Here is a 26,207-nt window from a genome sequence, read left to right as displayed (position 1 = left end):
CAAATGCATGTAACAGTGAGAAACGCACTGTCTTGGCAAAAGAAAGCGTTTTTGTACAACTTCATAGAAATAGCTGTAACTTTTGATAGAAGACTCGGATACACATGTTTATGGCTTTATCTTATAGAACTCAAGGTTCCCGTGCTGGGAAAACAGGTTTTGCAACTGTTTGAGCTAAGATTTCCAAGTTATTCACATAATGAAAACCTATACTTTGTTTCGGTCGAGTTCCCCATTCAAATGCATGTAACAGTGAGAAACGCACTGTCTTGGCGAAAGAAAGCGTTTTTGTACAACTTCATAGAAATAGCTGTAACTTTTGATAGAAGACTCGGATACACATGTTTATGGCTTTATCTTATAGAACTCAAGGTTCCCGTGCTGGGAAAACAGGTTTTGCAACTGTTTGAGCTAAGATTTCCAAGTTATTCACATAATGAAAACCTATACTTTGTTTCGGTCGAGTTCCCCATTCAAATGCATGTAACAGTGAGAAACGCACTGTCTTGGCGAAAGAAAGCGTTTTTGTACAACTTCATAGAAATAGCTGTAACTTTTGATAGAAGACTCGGATACACATGTTTATGGCTTTATCTTATAGAACTCAAGGTTCCCGTGCTGGGAAAACAGGTTTTGCAGCTGTTTGAGCTAAGATTTCCAAGTTATTCACATAATGAAAACCTATACTTTGTTTCGGTCGAGTTCCCCATTCAAATGCATGTAACAGTGAGAAACGCACTGTCTTGGCGAAAGAAAGCGTTTTTGTACAACTTCATAGAAATAGCTGTAACTTTTGATAGAAGACTCGGATACACATGTTTATGGCTTTATCTTATAGAACTCAAGGTTCCCGTGCTGGGAAAACAGGTTTTGCAGCTGTTTGAGCTAAGATTTCCAAGTTATTCACATAATGAAAACCTATACTTTGTTTCGGTCGAGTTCCCCATTCAAATGCATGTAACAGTGAGAAACGCACTGTCTTGGCAAAAGAAAGCGTTTTTGTACAACTTCATAGAAATAGCTGTAACTTTTGATAGAAGACTCGGATACACATGTTTATGGCTTTATCTTATAGAACTCAAGGTTCCCGTGCTGGGAAAACAGGTTTTGCAACTGTTTGAGCTAAGATTTCCAAGTTATTCACATAATGAAAACCTATACTTTGTTTCGGTCGAGTTCCCCATTCAAATGCATGTAACAGTGAGAAACGCACTGTCTTGGCGAAAGAAAGCGTTTTTGTACAACTTCATAGAAATAGCTGTAACTTTTGATAGAAGACTCGGATACACATGTTTATGGCTTTATCTTATAGAACTCAAGGTTCCCGTGCTGGGAAAACAGGTTTTGCAACTGTTTGAGCTAAGATTTCCAAGTTATTCACATAATGAAAACCTATACTTTGTTTCGGTCGAGTTCCCCATTCAAATGCATGTAACAGTGAGAAACGCACTGTCTTGGCGAAAGAAAGCGTTTTTGTACAACTTCATAGAAATAGCTGTAACTTTTGATAGAAGACTCGGATACACATGTTTATGGCTTTATCTTATAGAACTCAAGGTTCCCGTGCTGGGAAAACAGGTTTTGCAGCTGTTTGAGCTAAGATTTCCAAGTTATTCACATAATGAAAACCTATACTTTGTTTCGGTCGAGTTCCCCATTCAAATGCATGTAACAGTGAGAAACGCACTGTCTTGGCAAAAGAAAGCGTTTTTGTACAACTTCATAGAAATAGCTGTAACTTTTGATAGAAGACTCGGATACACATGTTTATGGCTTTATCTTATAGAACTCAAGGTTCCCGTGCTGGGAAAACAGGTTTTGCAGCTGTTTGAGCTAAGATTTCCAAGTTATTCACATAATGAAAACCTATACTTTGTTTCGGTCGAGTTCCCCATTCAAATGCATGTAACAGTGAGAAACGCACTGTCTTGGCGAAAGAAAGCGTTTTTGTACAACTTCATAGAAATAGCTGTAACTTTTGATAGAAGACTCGGATACACATGTTTATGGCTTTATCTTATAGAACTCAAGGTTCCCGTGCTGGGAAAACAGGTTTTGCAGCTGTTTGAGCTAAGATTTCCAAGTTATTCACATAATGAAAACCTATACTTTGTTTCGGTCGAGTTCCCCATTCAAATGCATGTAACAGTGAGAAACGCACTGTCTTGGCGAAAGAAAGCGTTTTTGTACAACTTCATATAAATAGCTGTAACTTTTGATAGAAGACTCGGATACACATGTTTATGGCTTTATCTTATAGAACTCAAGGTTCCCGTGCTGGGAAAACAGGTTTTGCAGCTGTTTGAGCTAAGATTTCCAAGTTATTCACATAATGAAAACCTATACTTTGTTTCGGTCGAGTTCCCCATTCAAATGCATGTAACAGTGAGAAACGCACTGTCTTGGCGAAAGAAAGCGTTTTTGTACAACTTCATATAAATAGCTGTAACTTTTGATAGAAGACTCGGATACACATGTTTATGGCTTTATCTTATAGAACTCAAGGTTCCCGTGCTGGGAAAACAGGTTTTGCAGCTGTTTGAGCTAAGATTTCCAAGTTATTCACATAATGAAAACCTATACTTTGTTTCGGTCGAGTTCCCCATTCAAATGCATGTAACAGTGAGAAACGCACTGTCTTGGCGAAAGAAAGCGTTTTTGTACAACTTCATAGAAATAGCTGTAACTTTTGATAGAAGACTCGGATACACATGTTTATGGCTTTATCTTATAGAACTCAAGGTTCCCGTGCTGGGAAAACAGGTTTTGCAGCTGTTTGAGCTAAGATTTCCAAGTTATTCACATAATGAAAACCTATACTTTGTTTCGGTCGAGTTCCCCATTCAAATGCATGTAACAGTGAGAAACGCACTGTCTTGGCAAAAGAAAGCGTTTTTGTACAACTTCATAGAAATAGCTGTAACTTTTGATAGAAGACTCGGATACACATGTTTATGGCTTTATCTTATAGAACTCAAGGTTCCCGTGCTGGGAAAACAGGTTTTGCAACTGTTTGAGCTAAGATTTCCAAGTTATTCACATAATGAAAACCTATACTTTGTTTCGGTCGAGTTCCCCATTCAAATGCATGTAACAGTGAGAAACGCACTGTCTTGGCAAAAGAAAGCGTTTTTGTACAACTTCATAGAAATAGCTGTAACTTTTGATAGAAGACTCGGATACACATGTTTATGGCTTTATCTTATAGAACTCAAGGTTCCCGTGCTGGGAAAACAGGTTTTGCAACTGTTTGAGCTAAGATTTCCAAGTTATTCACATAATGAAAACCTATACTTTGTTTCGGTCGAGTTCCCCATTCAAATGCATGTAACAGTGAGAAACGCACTGTCTTGGCGAAAGAAAGCGTTTTTGTACAACTTCATAGAAATAGCTGTAACTTTTGATAGAAGACTCGGATACACATGTTTATGGCTTTATCTTATAGAACTCAAGGTTCCCGTGCTGGGAAAACAGGTTTTGCAGCTGTTTGAGCTAAGATTTCCAAGTTATTCACATAATGAAAACCTATACTTTGTTTCGGTCGAGTTCCCCATTCAAATGCATGTAACAGTGAGAAACGCACTGTCTTGGCGAAAGAAAGCGTTTTTGTACAACTTCATAGAAATAGCTGTAACTTTTGATAGAAGACTCGGATACACATGTTTATGGCTTTATCTTATAGAACTCAAGGTTCCCGTGCTGGGAAAACAGGTTTTGCAGCTGTTTGAGCTAAGATTTCCAAGTTATTCACATAATGAAAACCTATACTTTGTTTCGGTCGAGTTCCCCATTCAAATGCATGTAACAGTGAGAAACGCACTGTCTTGGCGAAAGAAAGCGTTTTTGTACAACTTCATAGAAATAGCTGTAACTTTTGATAGAAGACTCGGATACACATGTTTATGGCTTTATCTTATAGAACTCAAGGTTCCCGTGCTGGGAAAACAGGTTTTGCAGCTGTTTGAGCTAAGATTTCCAAGTTATTCACATAATGAAAACCTATACTTTGTTTCGGTGGAGTTCCCCATTCAAATGCATGTAACAGTGAGAAACGCACTGTCTTGGCAAAAGAAAGCGTTTTTGTACAACTTCATAGAAATAGCTGTAACTTTTGATAGAAGACTCGGATACACATGTTTATGGCTTTATCTTATAGAACTCAAGGTTCCCGTGCTGGGAAAACAGGTTTTGCAGCTGTTTGAGCTAAGATTTCCAAGTTATTCACATAATGAAAACCTATACTTTGTTTCGGTCGAGTTCCCCATTCAAATGCATGTAACAGTGAGAAACGCACTGTCTTGGCGAAAGAAAGCGTTTTTGTACAACTTCATAGAAATAGCTGTAACTTTTGATAGAAGACTCGGATACACATGTTTATGGCTTTATCTTATAGAACTCAAGGTTCCCGTGCTGGGAAAACAGGTTTTGCAACTGTTTGAGCTAAGATTTCCAAGTTATTCACATAATGAAAACCTATACTTTGTTTCGGTCGAGTTCCCCATTCAAATGCATGTAACAGTGAGAAACGCACTGTCTTGGCGAAAGAAAGCGTTTTTGTACAACTTCATAGAAATAGCTGTAACTTTTGATAGAAGACTCGGATACACATGTTTATGGCTTTATCTTATAGAACTCAAGGTTCCCGTGCTGGGAAAACAGGTTTTGCAGCTGTTTGAGCTAAGATTTCCAAGTTATTCACATAATGAAAACCTATACTTTGTTTCGGTCGAGTTCCCCATTCAAATGCATGTAACAGTGAGAAACGCACTGTCTTGGCGAAAGAAAGCGTTTTTGTACAACTTCATAGAAATAGCTGTAACTTTTGATAGAAGACTCGGATACACATGTTTATGGCTTTATCTTATAGAACTCAAGGTTCCCGTGCTGGGAAAACAGGTTTTGCAGCTGTTTGAGCTAAGATTTCCAAGTTATTCACATAATGAAAACCTATACTTTGTTTCGGTGGAGTTCCCCATTCAAATGCATGTAACAGTGAGAAACGCACTGTCTTGGCGAAAGAAAGCGTTTTTGTACAACTTCATAGAAATAGCTGTAACTTTTGATAGAAGACTCGGATACACATGTTTATGGCTTTATCTTATAGAACTCAAGGTTCCCGTGCTGGGAAAACAGGTTTTGCAGCTGTTTGAGCTAAGATTTCCAAGTTATTCACATAATGAAAACCTATACTTTGTTTCGGTCGAGTTCCCCATTCAAATGCATGTAACAGTGAGAAACGCACTGTCTTGGCGAAAGAAAGCGTTTTTTGTACAACTTCATATAAATAGCTGTAACTTTTGATAGAAGACTCGGATACACATGTTTATGGCTTTATCTTATAGAACTCAAGGTTCCCGTGCTGGGAAAACAGGTTTTGCAGCTGTTTGAGCTAAGATTTCCAAGTTATTCACATAATGAAAACCTATACTTTGTTTCGGTCGAGTTCCCCATTCAAATGCATGTAACAGTGAGAAACGCACTGTCTTGGCGAAAGAAAGCGTTTTTGTACAACTTCATAGAAATAGCTGTAACTTTTGATAGAAGACTCGGATACACATGTTTATGGCTTTATCTTATAGAACTCAAGGTTCCCGTGCTGGGAAAACAGGTTTTGCAGCTGTTTGAGCTAAGATTTCCAAGTTATTCACATAATGAAAACCTATACTTTGTTTCGGTCGAGTTCCCCATTCAAATGCATGTAACAGTGAGAAACGCACTGTCTTGGCGAAAGAAAGCGTTTTTGTACAACTTCATACAAATAGCTGTAACTTTTGATAGAAGACTCGGATACACATGTTTATGGCTTTATCTTATAGAACTCAAGGTTCCCGTGCTGGGAAAACAGGTTTTGCAGCTGTTTGAGCTAAGATTTCCAAGTTATTCACATAATGAAAACCTATACTTTGTTTCGGTCGAGTTCCCCATTCAAATGCATGTAACAGTGAGAAACGCACTGTCTTGGCGAAAGAAAGCGTTTTTGTACAACTTCATAGAAATAGCTGTAACTTTTGATAGAAGACTCGGATACACATGTTTATGGCTTTATCTTATAGAACTCAAGGTTCCCGTGCTGGGAAAACAGGTTTTGCAGCTGTTTGAGCTAAGATTTCCAAGTTATTCACATAATGAAAACCTATACTTTGTTTCGGTGGAGTTCCCCATTCAAATGCATGTAACAGTGAGAAACGCACTGTCTTGGCGAAAGAAAGCGTTTTTGTACAACTTCATAGAAATAGCTGTAACTTTTGATAGAAGACTCGGATACACATGTTTATGGCTTTATCTTATAGAACTCAAGGTTCCCGTGCTGGGAAAACAGGTTTTGCAGCTGTTTGAGCTAAGATTTCCAAGTTATTCACATAATGAAAACCTATACTTTGTTTCGGTCGAGTTCCCCATTCAAATGCATGTAACAGTGAGAAACGCACTGTCTTGGCGAAAGAAAGCGTTTTTGTACAACTTCATAGAAATAGCTGTAACTTTTGATAGAAGACTCGGATACACATGTTTATGGCTTTATCTTATAGAACTCAAGGTTCCCGTGCTGGGAAAACAGGTTTTGCAACTGTTTGAGCTAAGATTTCCAAGTTATTCACATAATGAAAACCTATACTTTGTTTCAGTCGAGTTCCCCATTCAAATGCATGTAACAGTGAGAAACGCACTGTCTTGGCGAAAGAAAGCGTTTTTGTACAACTTCATAGAAATAGCTGTAACTTTTGATAGAAGACTCGGATACACATGTTTATGGCTTTATCTTATAGAACTCAAGGTTCCCGTGCTGGGAAAACAGGTTTTGCAGCTGTTTGAGCTAAGATTTCCAAGTTATTCACATAATGAAAACCTATACTTTGTTTCGGTCGAGTTCCCCATTCAAATGCATGTAACAGTGAGAAACGCACTGTCTTGGCGAAAGAAAGCGTTTTTGTACAACTTCATAGAAATAGCTGTAACTTTTGATAGAAGACTCGGATACACATGTTTATGGCTTTATCTTATAGAACTCAAGGTTCCCGTGCTGGGAAAACAGGTTTTGCAGCTGTTTGAGCTAAGATTTCCAAGTTATTCACATAATGAAAACCTATACTTTGTTTCGGTGGAGTTCCCCATTCAAATGCATGTAACAGTGAGAAACGCACTGTCTTGGCGAAAGAAAGCGTTTTTGTACAACTTCATAGAAATAGCTGTAACTTTTGATAGAAGACTCGGATACACATGTTTATGGCTTTATCTTATAGAACTCAAGGTTCCCGTGCTGGGAAAACAGGTTTTGCAGCTGTTTGAGCTAAGATTTCCAAGTTATTCACATAATGAAAACCTATACTTTGTTTCGGTCGAGTTCCCCATTCAAATGCATGTAACAGTGAGAAACGCACTGTCTTGGCGAAAGAAAGCGTTTTTGTACAACTTCATAGAAATAGCTGTAACTTTTGATAGAAGACTCGGATACACATGTTTATGGCTTTATCTTATAGAACTCAAGGTTCCCGTGCTGGGAAAACAGGTTTTGCAGCTGTTTGAGCTAAGATTTCCAAGTTATTCACATAATGAAAACCTATACTTTGTTTCGGTCGAGTTCCCCATTCAAATGCATGTAACAGTGAGAAACGCACTGTCTTGGCGAAAGAAAGCGTTTTTGTACAACTTCATAGAAATAGCTGTAACTTTTGATAGAAGACTCGGATACACATGTTTATGGCTTTATCTTATAGAACTCAAGGTTCCCGTGCTGGGAAAACAGGTTTTGCAGCTGTTTGAGCTAAGATTTCCAAGTTATTCACATAATGAAAACCTATACTTTGTTTCGGTCGAGTTCCCCATTCAAATGCATGTAACAGTGAGAAACGCACTGTCTTGGCGAAAGAAAGCGTCTTTGTACAACTTCATAGAAATAGCTGTAACTTTTGATAGAAGACTCGGATACACATGTTTATGGCTTTATCTTATAGAACTCAAGGTTCCCGTGCTGGGAAAACAGGTTTTGCAGCTGTTTGAGCTAAGATTTCCAAGTTATTCACATAATGAAAACCTATACTTTGTTTCGGTCGAGTTCCCCATTCAAATGCATGTAACAGTGAGAAACGCACTGTCTTGGCGAAAGAAAGCGTTTTTGTACAACTTCATATAAATAGCTGTAACTTTTGATAGAAGACTCGGATACACATGTTTATGGCTTTATCTTATAGAACTCAAGGTTCCCGTGCTGGGAAAACAGGTTTTGCAGCTGTTTGAGCTAAGATTTCCAAGTTATTCACATAATGAAAACCTATACTTTGTTTCGGTCGAGTTCCCCATTCAAATGCATGTAACAGTGAGAAACGCACTGTCTTGGCGAAAGAAAGCGTTTTTGTACAACTTCATATAAATAGCTGTAACTTTTGATAGAAGACTCGGATACACATGTTTATGGCTTTATCTTATAGAACTCAAGGTTCCCGTGCTGGGAAAACAGGTTTTGCAGCTGTTTGAGCTAAGATTTCCAAGTTATTCACATAATGAAAACCTATACTTTGTTTCGGTCGAGTTCCCCATTCAAATGCATGTAACAGTGAGAAACGCACTGTCTTGGCGAAAGAAAGCGTTTTTGTACAACTTCATAGAAATAGCTGTAACTTTTGATAGAAGACTCGGATACACATGTTTATGGCTTTATCTTATAGAACTCAAGGTTCCCGTGCTGGGAAAACAGGTTTTGCAGCTGTTTGAGCTAAGATTTCCAAGTTATTCACATAATGAAAACCTATACTTTGTTTCGGTCGAGTTCCCCATTCAAATGCATGTAACAGTGAGAAACGCACTGTCTTGGCAAAAGAAAGCGTTTTTGTACAACTTCATAGAAATAGCTGTAACTTTTGATAGAAGACTCGGATACACATGTTTATGGCTTTATCTTATAGAACTCAAGGTTCCCGTGCTGGGAAAACAGGTTTTGCAACTGTTTGAGCTAAGATTTCCAAGTTATTCACATAATGAAAACCTATACTTTGTTTCGGTCGAGTTCCCCATTCAAATGCATGTAACAGTGAGAAACGCACTGTCTTGGCAAAAGAAAGCGTTTTTGTACAACTTCATAGAAATAGCTGTAACTTTTGATAGAAGACTCGGATACACATGTTTATGGCTTTATCTTATAGAACTCAAGGTTCCCGTGCTGGGAAAACAGGTTTTGCAACTGTTTGAGCTAAGATTTCCAAGTTATTCACATAATGAAAACCTATACTTTGTTTCGGTCGAGTTCCCCATTCAAATGCATGTAACAGTGAGAAACGCACTGTCTTGGCGAAAGAAAGCGTTTTTGTACAACTTCATAGAAATAGCTGTAACTTTTGATAGAAGACTCGGATACACATGTTTATGGCTTTATCTTATAGAACTCAAGGTTCCCGTGCTGGGAAAACAGGTTTTGCAGCTGTTTGAGCTAAGATTTCCAAGTTATTCACATAATGAAAACCTATACTTTGTTTCGGTGGAGTTCCCCATTCAAATGCATGTAACAGTGAGAAACGCACTGTCTTGGCGAAAGAAAGCGTTTTTGTACAACTTCATAGAAATAGCTGTAACTTTTGATAGAAGACTCGGATACACATGTTTATGGCTTTATCTTATAGAACTCAAGGTTCCCGTGCTGGGAAAACAGGTTTTGCAGCTGTTTGAGCTAAGATTTCCAAGTTATTCACATAATGAAAACCTATACTTTGTTTCGGTCGAGTTCCCCATTCAAATGCATGTAACAGTGAGAAACGCACTGTCTTGGCGAAAGAAAGCGTTTTTGTACAACTTCATAGAAATAGCTGTAACTTTTGATAGAAGACTCGGATACACATGTTTATGGCTTTATCTTATAGAACTCAAGGTTCCCGTGCTGGGAAAACAGGTTTTGCAGCTGTTTGAGCTAAGATTTCCAAGTTATTCACATAATGAAAACCTATACTTTGTTTCGGTGGAGTTCCCCATTCAAATGCATGTAACAGTGAGAAACGCACTGTCTTGGCAAAAGAAAGCGTTTTTGTACAACTTCATAGAAATAGCTGTAACTTTTGATAGAAGACTCGGATACACATGTTTATGGCTTTATCTTATAGAACTCAAGGTTCCCGTGCTGGGAAAACAGGTTTTGCAGCTGTTTGAGCTAAGATTTCCAAGTTATTCACATAATAAAAACCTATACTTTGTTTCGGTCGAGTTCCCCATTCAAATGCATGTAACAGTGAGAAACGCACTGTCTTGGCGAAAGAAAGCGTTTTTGTACAACTTCATAGAAATAGCTGTAACTTTTGATAGAAGACTCGGATACACATGTTTATGGCTTTATCTTATAGAACTCAAGGTTCCCGTGCTGGGAAAACAGGTTTTGCAACTGTTTGAGCTAAGATTTCCAAGTTATTCACATAATGAAAACCTATACTTTGTTTCGGTCGAGTTCCCCATTCAAATGCATGTAACAGTGAGAAACGCACTGTCTTGGCGAAAGAAAGCGTTTTTGTACAACTTCATAGAAATAGCTGTAACTTTTGATAGAAGACTCGGATACACATGTTTATGGCTTTATCTTATAGAACTCAAGGTTCCCGTGCTGGGAAAACAGGTTTTGCAGCTGTTTGAGCTAAGATTTCCAAGTTATTCACATAATGAAAACCTATACTTTGTTTCGGTCGAGTTCCCCATTCAAATGCATGTAACAGTGAGAAACGCACTGTCTTGGCGAAAGAAAGCGTTTTTGTACAACTTCATAGAAATAGCTGTAACTTTTGATAGAAGACTCGGATACACATGTTTATGGCTTTATCTTATAGAACTCAAGGTTCCCGTGCTGGGAAAACAGGTTTTGCAGCTGTTTGAGCTAAGATTTCCAAGTTATTCACATAATGAAAACCTATACTTTGTTTCGGTGGAGTTCCCCATTCAAATGCATGTAACAGTGAGAAACGCACTGTCTTGGCGAAAGAAAGCGTTTTTGTACAACTTCATAGAAATAGCTGTAACTTTTGATAGAAGACTCGGATACACATGTTTATGGCTTTATCTTATAGAACTCAAGGTTCCCGTGCTGGGAAAACAGGTTTTGCAGCTGTTTGAGCTAAGATTTCCAAGTTATTCACATAATGAAAACCTATACTTTGTTTCGGTCGAGTTCCCCATTCAAATGCATGTAACAGTGAGAAACGCACTGTCTTGGCGAAAGAAAGCGTTTTTTGTACAACTTCATATAAATAGCTGTAACTTTTGATAGAAGACTCGGATACACATGTTTATGGCTTTATCTTATAGAACTCAAGGTTCCCGTGCTGGGAAAACAGGTTTTGCAGCTGTTTGAGCTAAGATTTCCAAGTTATTCACATAATGAAAACCTATACTTTGTTTCGGTCGAGTTCCCCATTCAAATGCATGTAACAGTGAGAAACGCACTGTCTTGGCGAAAGAAAGCGTTTTTGTACAACTTCATAGAAATAGCTGTAACTTTTGATAGAAGACTCGGATACACATGTTTATGGCTTTATCTTATAGAACTCAAGGTTCCCGTGCTGGGAAAACAGGTTTTGCAGCTGTTTGAGCTAAGATTTCCAAGTTATTCACATAATGAAAACCTATACTTTGTTTCGGTCGAGTTCCCCATTCAAATGCATGTAACAGTGAGAAACGCACTGTCTTGGCGAAAGAAAGCGTTTTTGTACAACTTCATACAAATAGCTGTAACTTTTGATAGAAGACTCGGATACACATGTTTATGGCTTTATCTTATAGAACTCAAGGTTCCCGTGCTGGGAAAACAGGTTTTGCAGCTGTTTGAGCTAAGATTTCCAAGTTATTCACATAATGAAAACCTATACTTTGTTTCGGTCGAGTTCCCCATTCAAATGCATGTAACAGTGAGAAACGCACTGTCTTGGCGAAAGAAAGCGTTTTTGTACAACTTCATAGAAATAGCTGTAACTTTTGATAGAAGACTCGGATACACATGTTTATGGCTTTATCTTATAGAACTCAAGGTTCCCGTGCTGGGAAAACAGGTTTTGCAGCTGTTTGAGCTAAGATTTCCAAGTTATTCACATAATGAAAACCTATACTTTGTTTCGGTGGAGTTCCCCATTCAAATGCATGTAACAGTGAGAAACGCACTGTCTTGGCGAAAGAAAGCGTTTTTGTACAACTTCATAGAAATAGCTGTAACTTTTGATAGAAGACTCGGATACACATGTTTATGGCTTTATCTTATAGAACTCAAGGTTCCCGTGCTGGGAAAACAGGTTTTGCAGCTGTTTGAGCTAAGATTTCCAAGTTATTCACATAATGAAAACCTATACTTTGTTTCGGTCGAGTTCCCCATTCAAATGCATGTAACAGTGAGAAACGCACTGTCTTGGCGAAAGAAAGCGTTTTTGTACAACTTCATAGAAATAGCTGTAACTTTTGATAGAAGACTCGGATACACATGTTTATGGCTTTATCTTATAGAACTCAAGGTTCCCGTGCTGGGAAAACAGGTTTTGCAACTGTTTGAGCTAAGATTTCCAAGTTATTCACATAATGAAAACCTATACTTTGTTTCAGTCGAGTTCCCCATTCAAATGCATGTAACAGTGAGAAACGCACTGTCTTGGCGAAAGAAAGCGTTTTTGTACAACTTCATAGAAATAGCTGTAACTTTTGATAGAAGACTCGGATACACATGTTTATGGCTTTATCTTATAGAACTCAAGGTTCCCGTGCTGGGAAAACAGGTTTTGCAGCTGTTTGAGCTAAGATTTCCAAGTTATTCACATAATGAAAACCTATACTTTGTTTCGGTCGAGTTCCCCATTCAAATGCATGTAACAGTGAGAAACGCACTGTCTTGGCGAAAGAAAGCGTTTTTGTACAACTTCATAGAAATAGCTGTAACTTTTGATAGAAGACTCGGATACACATGTTTATGGCTTTATCTTATAGAACTCAAGGTTCCCGTGCTGGGAAAACAGGTTTTGCAGCTGTTTGAGCTAAGATTTCCAAGTTATTCACATAATGAAAACCTATACTTTGTTTCGGTGGAGTTCCCCATTCAAATGCATGTAACAGTGAGAAACGCACTGTCTTGGCGAAAGAAAGCGTTTTTGTACAACTTCATAGAAATAGCTGTAACTTTTGATAGAAGACTCGGATACACATGTTTATGGCTTTATCTTATAGAACTCAAGGTTCCCGTGCTGGGAAAACAGGTTTTGCAGCTGTTTGAGCTAAGATTTCCAAGTTATTCACATAATGAAAACCTATACTTTGTTTCGGTCGAGTTCCCCATTCAAATGCATGTAACAGTGAGAAACGCACTGTCTTGGCGAAAGAAAGCGTTTTTGTACAACTTCATAGAAATAGCTGTAACTTTTGATAGAAGACTCGGATACACATGTTTATGGCTTTATCTTATAGAACTCAAGGTTCCCGTGCTGGGAAAACAGGTTTTGCAGCTGTTTGAGCTAAGATTTCCAAGTTATTCACATAATGAAAACCTATACTTTGTTTCGGTCGAGTTCCCCATTCAAATGCATGTAACAGTGAGAAACGCACTGTCTTGGCGAAAGAAAGCGTTTTTGTACAACTTCATAGAAATAGCTGTAACTTTTGATAGAAGACTCGGATACACATGTTTATGGCTTTATCTTATAGAACTCAAGGTTCCCGTGCTGGGAAAACAGGTTTTGCAGCTGTTTGAGCTAAGATTTCCAAGTTATTCACATAATGAAAACCTATACTTTGTTTCGGTCGAGTTCCCCATTCAAATGCATGTAACAGTGAGAAACGCACTGTCTTGGCAAAAGAAAGCGTTTTTGTACAACTTCATAGAAATAGCTGTAACTTTTGATAGAAGACTCGGATACACATGTTTATGGCTTTATCTTATAGAACTCAAGGTTCCCGTGCTGGGAAAACAGGTTTTGCAACTGTTTGAGCTAAGATTTCCAAGTTATTCACATAATGAAAACCTATACTTTGTTTCGGTCGAGTTCCCCATTCAAATGCATGTAACAGTGAGAAACGCACTGTCTTGGCGAAAGAAAGCGTTTTTGTACAACTTCATAGAAATAGCTGTAACTTTTGATAGAAGACTCGGATACACATGTTTATGGCTTTATCTTATAGAACTCAAGGTTCCCGTGCTGGGAAAACAGGTTTTGCAGCTGTTTGAGCTAAGATTTCCAAGTTATTCACATAATGAAAACCTATACTTTGCTTCGGTCGAGTTCCCCATTCAAATGCATGTAACAGTGAGAAACGCACTGTCTTGGCGAAAGAAAGCGTTTTTGTACAACTTCATAGAAATAGCTGTAACTTTTGATAGAAGACTCGGATACACATGTTTATGGCTTTATCTTATAGAACTCAAGGTTCCCGTGCTGGGAAAACAGGTTTTGCAGCTGTTTGAGCTAAGATTTCCAAGTTATTCACATAATGAAAACCTATACTTTGTTTCGGTCGAGTTCCCCATTCAAATGCATGTAACAGTGAGAAACGCACTGTCTTGGCGAAAGAAAGCGTTTTTGTACAACTTCATAGAAATAGCTGTAACTTTTGATAGAAGACTCGGATACACATGTTTATGGCTTTATCTTATAGAACTCAAGGTTCCCGTGCTGGGAAAACAGGTTTTGCAGCTGTTTGAGCTAAGATTTCCAAGTTATTCACATAATGAAAACCTATACTTTGTTTCGGTCGAGTTCCCCATTCAAATGCATGTAACAGTGAGAAACGCACTGTCTTGGCGAAAGAAAGCGTTTTTGTACAACTTCATAGAAATAGCTGTAACTTTTGATAGAAGACTCGGATACACATGTTTATGGCTTTATCTTATAGAACTCAAGGTTCCCGTGCTGGGAAAACAGGTTTTGCAGCTGTTTGAGCTAAGATTTCCAAGTTATTCACATAATGAAAACCTATACTTTGTTTCGGTCGAGTTCCCCATTCAAATGCATGTAACAGTGAGAAACGCACTGTCTTGGCGAAAGAAAGCGTTTTTGTACAACTTCATAGAAATAGCTGTAACTTTTGATAGAAGACTCGGATACACATGTTTATGGCTTTATCTTATAGAACTCAAGGTTCCCGTGCTGGGAAAACAGGTTTTGCAGCTGTTTGAGCTAAGATTTCCAAGTTATTCACATAATGAAAACCTATACTTTGTTTCGGTCGAGTTCCCCATTCAAATGCATGTAACAGTGAGAAACGCACTGTCTTGGCGAAAGAAAGCGTTTTTGTACAACTTCATAGAAATAGCTGTAACTTTTGATAGAAGACTCGGATACACATGTTTATGGCTTTATCTTATAGAACTCAAGGTTCCCGTGCTGGGAAAACAGGTTTTGCAGCTGTTTGAGCTAAGATTTCCAAGTTATTCACATAATGAAAACCTATACTTTGTTTCGGTCGAGTTCCCCATTCAAATGCATGTAACAGTGAGAAACGCACTGTCTTGGCGAAAGAAAGCGTTTTTGTACAACTTCATAGAAATAGCTGTAACTTTTGATAGAAGACTCGGATACACATGTTTATGGCTTTATCTTATAGAACTCAAGGTTCCCGTGCTGGGAAAACAGGTTTTGCAGCTGTTTGAGCTAAGATTTCCAAGTTATTCACATAATGAAAACCTATACTTTGTTTCGGTCGAGTTCCCCATTCAAATGCATGTAACAGTGAGAAACGCACTGTCTTGGCGAAAGAAAGCGTTTTTTGTACAACTTCATATAAATAGCTGTAACTTTTGATAGAAGACTCGGATACACATGTTTATGGCTTTATCTTATAGAACTCAAGGTTCCCGTGCTGGGAAAACAGGTTTTGCAGCTGTTTGAGCTAAGATTTCCAAGTTATTCACATAATGAAAACCTATACTTTGTTTCGGTGGAGTTCCCCATTCAAATGCATGTAACAGTGAGAAACGCACTGTCTTGGCGAAAGAAAGCGTTTTTGTACAACTTCATAGAAATAGCTGTAACTTTTGATAGAAGACTCGGATACACATGTTTATGGCTTTATCTTATAGAACTCAAGGTTCCCGTGCTGGGAAAACAGGTTTTGCAGCTGTTTGAGCTAAGATTTCCAAGTTATTCACATAATGAAAACCTATACTTTGTTTCGGTCGAGTTCCCCATTCAAATGCATGTAACAGTGAGAAACGCACTGTCTTGGCAAAAGAAAGCGTTTTTGTACAACTTCATAGAAATAGCTGTAACTTTTGATAGAAGACTCGGATACACATGTTTATGGCTTTATCTTATAGAACTCAAGGTTCCCGTGCTGGGAAAACAGGTTTTGCAACTGTTTGAGCTAAGATTTCCAAGTTATTCACATAATGAAAACCTATACTTTGTTTCGGTCGAGTTCCCCATTCAAATGCATGTAACAGTGAGAAACGCACTGTCTTGGCGAAAGAAAGCGTTTTTGTACAACTTCATAGAAATAGCTGTAACTTTTGATAGAAGACTCGGATACACATGTTTATGGCTTTATCTTATAGAACTCAAGGTTCCCGTGCTGGGAAAACAGGTTTTGCAACTGTTTGAGCTAAGATTTCCAAGTTATTCACATAATGAAAACCTATACTTTGTTTCGGTCGAGTTCCCCATTCAAATGCATGTAACAGTGAGAAACGCACTGTCTTGGCGAAAGAAAGCGTTTTTGTACAACTTCATAGAAATAGCTGTAACTTTTGATAGAAGACTCGGATACACATGTTTATGGCTTTATCTTATAGAACTCAAGGTTCCCGTGCTGGGAAAACAGGTTTTGCAGCTGTTTGAGCTAAGATTTCCAAGTTATTCACATAATGAAAACCTATACTTTGTTTCGGTCGAGTTCCCCATTCAAATGCATGTAACAGTGAGAAACGCACTGTCTTGGCGAAAGAAAGCGTTTTTGTACAACTTCATAGAAATAGCTGTAACTTTTGATAGAAGACTCGGATACACATGTTTATGGCTTTATCTTATAGAACTCAAGGTTCCCGTGCTGGGAAAACAGGTTTTGCAGCTGTTTGAGCTAAGATTTCCAAGTTATTCACATAATGAAAACCTATACTTTGTTTCGGTGGAGTTCCCCATTCAAATGCATGTAACAGTGAGAAACGCACTGTCTTGGCGAAAGAAAGCGTTTTTGTACAACTTCATAGAAATAGCTGTAACTTTTGATAGAAGACTCGGATACACATGTTTATGGCTTTATCTTATAGAACTCAAGGTTCCCGTGCTGGGAAAACAGGTTTTGCAGCTGTTTGAGCTAAGATTTCCAAGTTATTCACATAATGAAAACCTATACTTTGTTTCGGTCGAGTTCCCCATTCAAATGCATGTAACAGTGAGAAACGCACTGTCTTGGCGAAAGAAAGCGTTTTTTGTACAACTTCATATAAATAGCTGTAACTTTTGATAGAAGACTCGGATACACATGTTTATGGCTTTATCTTATAGAACTCAAGGTTCCCGTGCTGGGAAAACAGGTTTTGCAGCTGTTTGAGCTAAGATTTCCAAGTTATTCACATAATGAAAACCTATACTTTGTTTCGGTCGAGTTCCCCATTCAAATGCATGTAACAGTGAGAAACGCACTGTCTTGGCGAAAGAAAGCGTTTTTGTACAACTTCATAGAAATAGCTGTAACTTTTGATAGAAGACTCGGATACACATGTTTATGGCTTTATCTTATAGAACTCAAGGTTCCCGTGCTGGGAAAACAGGTTTTGCAGCTGTTTGAGCTAAGATTTCCAAGTTATTCACATAATGAAAACCTATACTTTGTTTCGGTCGAGTTCCCCATTCAAATGCATGTAACAGTGAGAAACGCACTGTCTTGGCGAAAGAAAGCGTTTTTTGTACAACTTCATATAAATAGCTGTAACTTTTGATAGAAGACTCGGATACACATGTTTATGGCTTTATCTTATAGAACTCAAGGTTCCCGTGCTGGGAAAACAGGTTTTGCAGCTGTTTGAGCTAAGATTTCCAAGTTATTCACATAATGAAAACCTATACTTTGTTTCGGTCGAGTTCCCCATTCAAATGCATGTAACAGTGAGAAACGCACTGTCTTGGCGAAAGAAAGCGTTTTTGTACAACTTCATAGAAATAGCTGTAACTTTTGATAGAAGACTCGGATACACATGTTTATGGCTTTATCTTATAGAACTCAAGGTTCCCGTGCTGGGAAAACAGGTTTTGCAGCTGTTTGAGCTAAGATTTCCAAGTTATTCACATAATGAAAACCTATACTTTGTTTCGGTCGAGTTCCCCATTCAAATGCATGTAACAGTGAGAAACGCACTGTCTTGGCGAAAGAAAGCGTTTTTGTACAACTTCATAGAAATAGCTGTAACTTTTGATAGAAGACTCGGATACACATGTTTATGGCTTTATCTTATAGAACTCAAGGTTCCCGTGCTGGGAAAACAGGTTTTGCAGCTGTTTGAGCTAAGATTTCCAAGTTATTCACATAATGAAAACCTATACTTTGTTTCGGTGGAGTTCCCCATTCAAATGCATGTAACAGTGAGAAACGCACTGTCTTGGCGAAAGAAAGCGTTTTTGTACAACTTCATAGAAATAGCTGTAACTTTTGATAGAAGACTCGGATACACATGTTTATGGCTTTATCTTATAGAACTCAAGGTTCCCGTGCTGGGAAAACAGGTTTTGCAGCTGTTTGAGCTAAGATTTCCAAGTTATTCACATAATGAAAACCTATACTTTGTTTCGGTGGAGTTCCCCATTCAAATGCATGTAACAGTGAGAAACGCACTGTCTTGGCGAAAGAAAGCGTTTTTGTACAACTTCATAGAAATAGCTGTAACTTTTGATAGAAGACTCGGATACACATGTTTATGGCTTTATCTTATAGAACTCAAGGTTCCCGTGCTGGGAAAACAGGTTTTGCAGCTGTTTGAGCTAAGATTTCCAAGTTATTCACATAATGAAAACCTATACTTTGTTTCGGTCGAGTTCCCCATTCAAATGCATGTAACAGTGAGAAACGCACTGTCTTGGCGAAAGAAAGCGTTTTTTGTACAACTTCATATAAATAGCTGTAACTTTTGATAGAAGACTCGGATACACATGTTTATGGCTTTATCTTATAGAACTCAAGGTTCCCGTGCTGGGAAAACAGGTTTTGCAGCTGTTTGAGCTAAGATTTCCAAGTTATTCACATAATGAAAACCTATACTTTGTTTCGGTCGAGTTCCCCATTCAAATGCATGTAACAGTGAGAAACGCACTGTCTTGGCGAAAGAAAGCGTTTTTGTACAACTTCATAGAAATAGCTGTAACTTTTGATAGAAGACTCGGATACACATGTTTATGGCTTTATCTTATAGAACTCAAGGTTCCCGTGCTGGGAAAACAGGTTTTGCAGCTGTTTGAGCTAAGATTTCCAAGTTATTCACATAATGAAAACCTATACTTTGTTTCGGTCGAGTTCCCCATTCAAATGCATGTAACAGTGAGAAACGCACTGTCTTGGCGAAAGAAAGCGTTTTTGTACAACTTCATAGAAATAGCTGTAACTTTTGATAGAAGACTCGGATACACATGTTTATGGCTTTATCTTATAGAACTCAAGGTTCCCGTGCTGGGAAAACAGGTTTTGCAGCTGTTTGAGCTAAGATTTCCAAGTTATTCACATAATGAAAACCTATACTTTGTTTCGGTGGAGTTCCCCATTCAAATGCATGTAACAGTGAGAAACGCACTGTCTTGGCGAAAGAAAGCGTTTTTGTACAACTTCATAGAAATAGCTGTAACTTTTGATAGAAGACTCGGATACACATGTTTATGGCTTTATCTTATAGAACTCAAGGTTCCCGTGCTGGGAAAACAGGTTTTGCAGCTGTTTGAGCTAAGATTTCCAAGTTATTCACATAATGAAAACCTATACTTTGTTTCGGTGGAGTTCCCCATTCAAATGCATGTAACAGTGAGAAACGCACTGTCTTGGCGAAAGAAAGCGTTTTTGTACAACTTCATAGAAATAGCTGTAACTTTTGATAGAAGACTCGGATACACATGTTTATGGCTTTATCTTATAGAACTCAAGGTTCCCGTGCTGGGAACCAGGTTTTGCAGCTGTTTGAGCTAAGATTTCCAAGTTATTCACATAATGAAAACCTATACTTTGTTTCGGTCGAGTTCCCCATTCAAATGCATGTAACAGTGAGAAACGCACTGTCTTGGCGAAAGAAAGCGTTTTTGTACAACTTCATAGAAATAGCTGTAACTTTTGATAGAAGACTCGGATACACATGTTTATGGCTTTATCTTATAGAACTCAAGGTTCCCGTGCTGGGAAAACAGGTTTTGCAGCTGTTTGAGCTAAGATTTCCAAGTTATTCACATAATGAAAACCTATACTTTGTTTCGGTCGAGTTCCCCATTCAAATGCATGTAACAGTGAGAAACGCACTGTCTTGGCGAAAGAAAGCGTTTTTGTACAACTTCATATAAATAGCTGTAACTTTTGATAGAAGACTCGGATACACATGTTTATGGCTTTATCTTATAGAACTCAAGGTTCCCGTGCTGGGAAAACAGGTTTTGCAGCTGTTTGAGCTAAGATTTCCAAGTTATTCACATAATGAAAACCTATACTTTGTTTCGGTCGAGTTCCCCATTCAAATGCATGTAACAGTGAGAAACGCACTGTCTTGGCAAAAGAAAGCGTTTTTGTACAACTTCATAGAAATAGCTGTAACTTTTGATAGAAGACTCGGATACACATGTTTATGGCTTTATCTTATAGAACTCAAGGTTCCCGTGCTGGGAAAACAGGTTTTGCAGCTGTTTGAGCTAAGATTTCCAAGTTATTCACATAATGAAAACCTATACTTTGTTTCGGTCGAGTTCCCCATTCAAATGCATGTAACAGTGAGAAACGCACTGTCTTGGCGAAAGAAAGCGTTTTTGTACAACTTCATAGAAATAGCTGTAACTTTTGATAGAAGACTCGGATACACATGTTTATGGCTTTATCTTATAGAACTCAAGGTTCCCGTGCTGGGAAAACAGGTTTTGCAGCTGTTTGAGCTAAGATTTCCAAGTTATTCACATAATGAAAACCTATACTTTGTTTCGGTCGAGTTCCCCATTCAAATGCATGTAACAGTGAGAAACGCACTGTCTTGGCGAAAGAAAGCGTTTTTGTACAACTTCATAGAAATAGCTGTAACTTTTGATAGAAGACTCGGATACACATGTTTATGGCTTTATCTTATAGAACTCAAGGTTCCCGTGCTGGGAAAACAGGTTTTGCAGCTGTTTGAGCTAAGATTTCCAAGTTATTCACATAATGAAAACCTATACTTTGTTTCGGTCGAGTTCCCCATTCAAATGCATGTAACAGTGAGAAACGCACTGTCTTGGCGAAAGAAAGCGTTTTTGTACAACTTCATAGAAATAGCTGTAACTTTTGATAGAAGACTCGGATACACATGTTTATGGCTTTATCTTATAGAACTCAAGGTTCCCGTGCTGGGAAAACAGGTTTTGCAACTGTTTGAGCTAAGATTTCCAAGTTATTCACATAATGAAAACCTATACTTTGTTTCGGTCGAGTTCCCCATTCAAATGCATGTAACAGTGAGAAACGCACTGTCTTGGCGAAAGAAAGCGTTTTTGTACAACTTCATAGAAATAGCTGTAACTTTTGATAGAAGACTCGGATACACATGTTTATGGCTTTATCTTATAGAACTCAAGGTTCCCGTGCTGGGAAAACAGGTTTTGCAGCTGTTTGAGCTAAGATTTCCAAGTTATTCACATAATGAAAACCTATACTTTGTTTCGGTCGAGTTCCCCATTCAAATGCATGTAACAGTGAGAAACGCACTGTCTTGGCGAAAGAAAGCGTTTTTGTACAACTTCATAGAAATAGCTGTAACTTTTGATAGAAGACTCGGATACACATGTTTATGGCTTTATCTTATAGAACTCAAGGTTCCCGTGCTGGGAAAATAGGTTTTGCAGCTGTTTGAGCTAAGATTTCCAAGTTATTCACATAATGAAAACCTATACTTTGTTTCGGTGGAGTTCCCCATTCAAATGCATGTAACAGTGAGAAACGCACTGTCTTGGCGAAAGAAAGCGTTTTTGTACAACTTCATAGAAATAGCTGTAACTTTTGATAGAAGACTCGGATACACATGTTTATGGCTTTATCTTATAGAACTCAAGGTTCCCGTGCTGGGAAAACAGGTTTTGCAGCTGTTTGAGCTAAGATTTCCAAGTTATTCACATAATGAAAACCTATACTTTGTTTCGGTGGAGTTCCCCATTCAAATGCATGTAACAGTGAGAAACGCACTGTCTTGGCGAAAGAAAGCGTTTTTGTACAACTTCATAGAAATAGCTGTAACTTTTGATAGAAGACTCGGATACACATGTTTATGGCTTTATCTTATAGAACTCAAGGTTCCCGTGCTGGGAAAACAGGTTTTGCAGCTGTTTGAGCTAAGATTTCCAAGTTATTCACATAATGAAAACCTATACTTTGTTTCGGTCGAGTTCCCCATTCAAATGCATGTAACAGTGAGAAACGCACTGTCTTGGCGAAAGAAAGCGTTTTTGTACAACTTCATAGAAATAGCTGTAACTTTTGATAGAAGACTCGGATACACATGTTTATGGCTTTATCTTATAGAACTCAAGGTTCCCGTGCTGGGAAAACAGGTTTTGCAGCTGTTTGAGCTAAGATTTCCAAGTTATTCACATAATGAAAACCTATACTTTGTTTCGGTCGAGTTCCCCATTCAAATGCATGTAACAGTGAGAAACGCACTGTCTTGGCGAAAGAAAGCGTTTTTGTACAACTTCATATAAATAGCTGTAACTTTTGATAGAAGACTCGGATACACATGTTTATGGCTTTATCTTATAGAACTCAAGGTTCCCGTGCTGGGAAAACAGGTTTTGCAGCTGTTTGAGCTAAGATTTCCAAGTTATTCACATAATGAAAACCTATACTTTGTTTCGGTCGAGTTCCCCATTCAAATGCATGTAACAGTGAGAAACGCACTGTCTTGGCGAAAGAAAGCGTTTTTGTACAACTTCATAGAAATAGCTGTAACTTTTGATAGAAGACTCGGATACACATGTTTATGGCTTTATCTTATAGAACTCAAGGTTCCCGTGCTGGGAAAACAGGTTTTGCAGCTGTTTGAGCTAAGATTTCCAAGTTATTCACATAATGAAAACCTATACTTTGTTTCGGTCGAGTTCCCCATTCAAATGCATGTAACAGTGAGAAACGCACTGTCTTGGCGAAAGAAAGCGTTTTTGTACAACTTCATAGAAATAGCTGTAACTTTTGATAGAAGACTCGGATACACATGTTTATGGCTTTATCTTATAGAACTCAAGGTTCCCGTGCTGGGAAAACAGGTTTTGCAGCTGTTTGAGCTAAGATTTCCAAGTTATTCACATAATGAAAACCTATACTTTGTTTCGGTGGAGTTCCCCATTCAAATGCATGTAACAGTGAGAAACGCACTGTCTTGGCGAAAGAAAGCGTTTTTGTACAACTTCATAGAAATAGCTGTAACTTTTGATAGAAGACTCGGATACACATGTTTATGGCTTTATCTTATAGAACTCAAGGTTCCCGTGCTGGGAAAACAGGTTTTGCAGCTGTTTGAGCTAAGATTTCCAAGTTATTCACATAATGAAAACCTATACTTTGTTTCGGTGGAGTTCCCCATTCAAATGCATGTAACAGTGAGAAACGCACTGTCTTGGCGAAAGAAAGCGTTTTTGTACAACTTCATAGAAATAGCTGTAACTTTTGATAGAAGACTCGGATACACATGTTTATGGCTTTATCTTATAGAACTCAAGGTTCCCGTGCTGGGAAAACAGGTTTTGCAGCTGTTTGAGCTAAGATTTCCAAGTTATTCACATAATGAAAACCTATACTTTGTTTCGGTCGAGTTCCCCATTCAAATGCATGTAACAGTGAGAAACGCACTGTCTTGGCGAAAGAAAGCGTTTTTGTACAACTTCATAGAAATAGCTGTAACTTTTGATAGAAGACTCGGATACACATGTTTATGGCTTTATCTTATAGAACTCAAGGTTCCCGTGCTGGGAAAACAGGTTTTGCAGCTGTTTGAGCTAAGATTTCCAAGTTATTCACATAATGAAAACCTATACTTTGTTTCGGTCGAGTTCCCCATTCAAATGCATGTAACAGTGAGAAACGCACTGTCTTGGCGAAAGAAAGCGTTTTTGTACAACTTCATATAAATAGCTGTAACTTTTGATAGAAGACTCGGATACACATGTTTATGGCTTTATCTTATAGAACTCAAGGTTCCCGTGCTGGGAAAACAGGTTTTGCAGCTGTTTGAGCTAAGATTTCCAAGTTATTCACATAATGAAAACCTATACTTTGTTTCGGTCGAGTTCCCCATTCAAATGCATGTAACAGTGAGAAACGCACTGTCTTGGCAAAAGAAAGCGTTTTTGTACAACTTCATAGAAATAGCTGTAACTTTTGATAGAAGACTCGGATACACATGTTTATGGCTTTATCTTATAGAACTCAAGGTTCCCGTGCTGGGAAAACAGGTTTTGCAGCTGTTTGAGCTAAGATTTCCAAGTTATTCACATAATGAAAACCTATACTTTGTTTCGGTCGAGTTCCCCATTCAAATGCATGTAACAGTGAGAAACGCACTGTCTTGGCGAAAGAAAGCGTTTTTGTACAACTTCATAGAAATAGCTGTAACTTTTGATAGAAGACTCGGATACACATGTTTATGGCTTTATCTTATAGAACTCAAGGTTCCCGTGCTGGGAAAACAGGTTTTGCAGCTGTTTGAGCTAAGATTTCCAAGTTATTCACATAATGAAAACCTATACTTTGTTTCGGTCGAGTTCCCCATTCAAATGCATGTAACAGTGAGAAACGCACTGTCTTGGCGAAAGAAAGCGTTTTTGTACAACTTCATAGAAATAGCTGTAACTTTTGATAGAAGACTCGGATACACATGTTTATGGCTTTATCTTATAGAACTCAAGGTTCCCGTGCTGGGAAAACAGGTTTTGCAGCTGTTTGAGCTAAGATTTCCAAGTTATTCACATAATGAAAACCTATACTTTGTTTCGGTCGAGTTCCCCATTCAAATGCATGTAACAGTGAGAAACGCACTGTCTTGGCGAAAGAAAGCGTTTTTGTACAACTTCATAGAAATAGCTGTAACTTTTGATAGAAGACTCGGATACACATGTTTATGGCTTTATCTTATAGAACTCAAGGTTCCCGTGCTGGGAAAACAGGTTTTGCAACTGTTTGAGCTAAGATTTCCAAGTTATTCACATAATGAAAACCTATACTTTGTTTCGGTCGAGTTCCCCATTCAAATGCATGTAACAGTGAGAAACGCACTGTCTTGGCGAAAGAAAGCGTTTTTGTACAACTTCATAGAAATAGCTGTAACTTTTGATAGAAGACTCGGATACACATGTTTATGGCTTTATCTTATAGAACTCAAGGTTCCCGTGCTGGGAAAACAGGTTTTGCAGCTGTTTGAGCTAAGATTTCCAAGTTATTCACATAATGAAAACCTATACTTTGTTTCGGTCGAGTTCCCCATTCAAATGCATGTAACAGTGAGAAACGCACTGTCTTGGCGAAAGAAAGCGTTTTTGTACAACTTCATAGAAATAGCTGTAACTTTTGATAGAAGACTCGGATACACATGTTTATGGCTTTATCTTATAGAACTCAAGGTTCCCGTGCTGGGAAAATAGGTTTTGCAGCTGTTTGAGCTAAGATTTCCAAGTTATTCACATAATGAAAACCTATACTTTGTTTCGGTCGAGTTCCCCATTCAAATGCATGTAACAGTGAGAAACGCACTGTCTTGGCGAAAGAAAGCGTTTTTGTACAACTTCATAGAAATAGCTGTAACTTTTGATAGAAGACTCGGATACACATGTTTATGGCTTTATCTTATAGAACTCAAGGTTCCCGTGCTGGGAAAACAGGTTTTGCAGCTGTTTGAGCTAAGATTTCCAAGTTATTCACATAATGAAAACCTATACTTTGTTTCGGTCGAGTTCCCCATTCAAATGCATGTAACAGTGAGAAACGCACTGTCTTGGCGAAAGAAAGCGTTTTTGTACAACTTCATAGAAATAGCTGTAACTTTTGATAGAAGACTCGGATACACATGTTTATGGCTTTATCTTATAGAACTC

The sequence above is a fragment of the Rhamphochromis longiceps genome, linkage group LG18, assembly GCF_057381845.1.
Source record: "Rhamphochromis longiceps isolate RC_006_pf linkage group LG18, R_longiceps_female_GT1.1, whole genome shotgun sequence".
Classification (NCBI taxonomy): domain Eukaryota; kingdom Metazoa; phylum Chordata; class Actinopteri; order Cichliformes; family Cichlidae; genus Rhamphochromis; species Rhamphochromis longiceps.
This window is presented reverse-complemented; position numbering follows the sequence as displayed.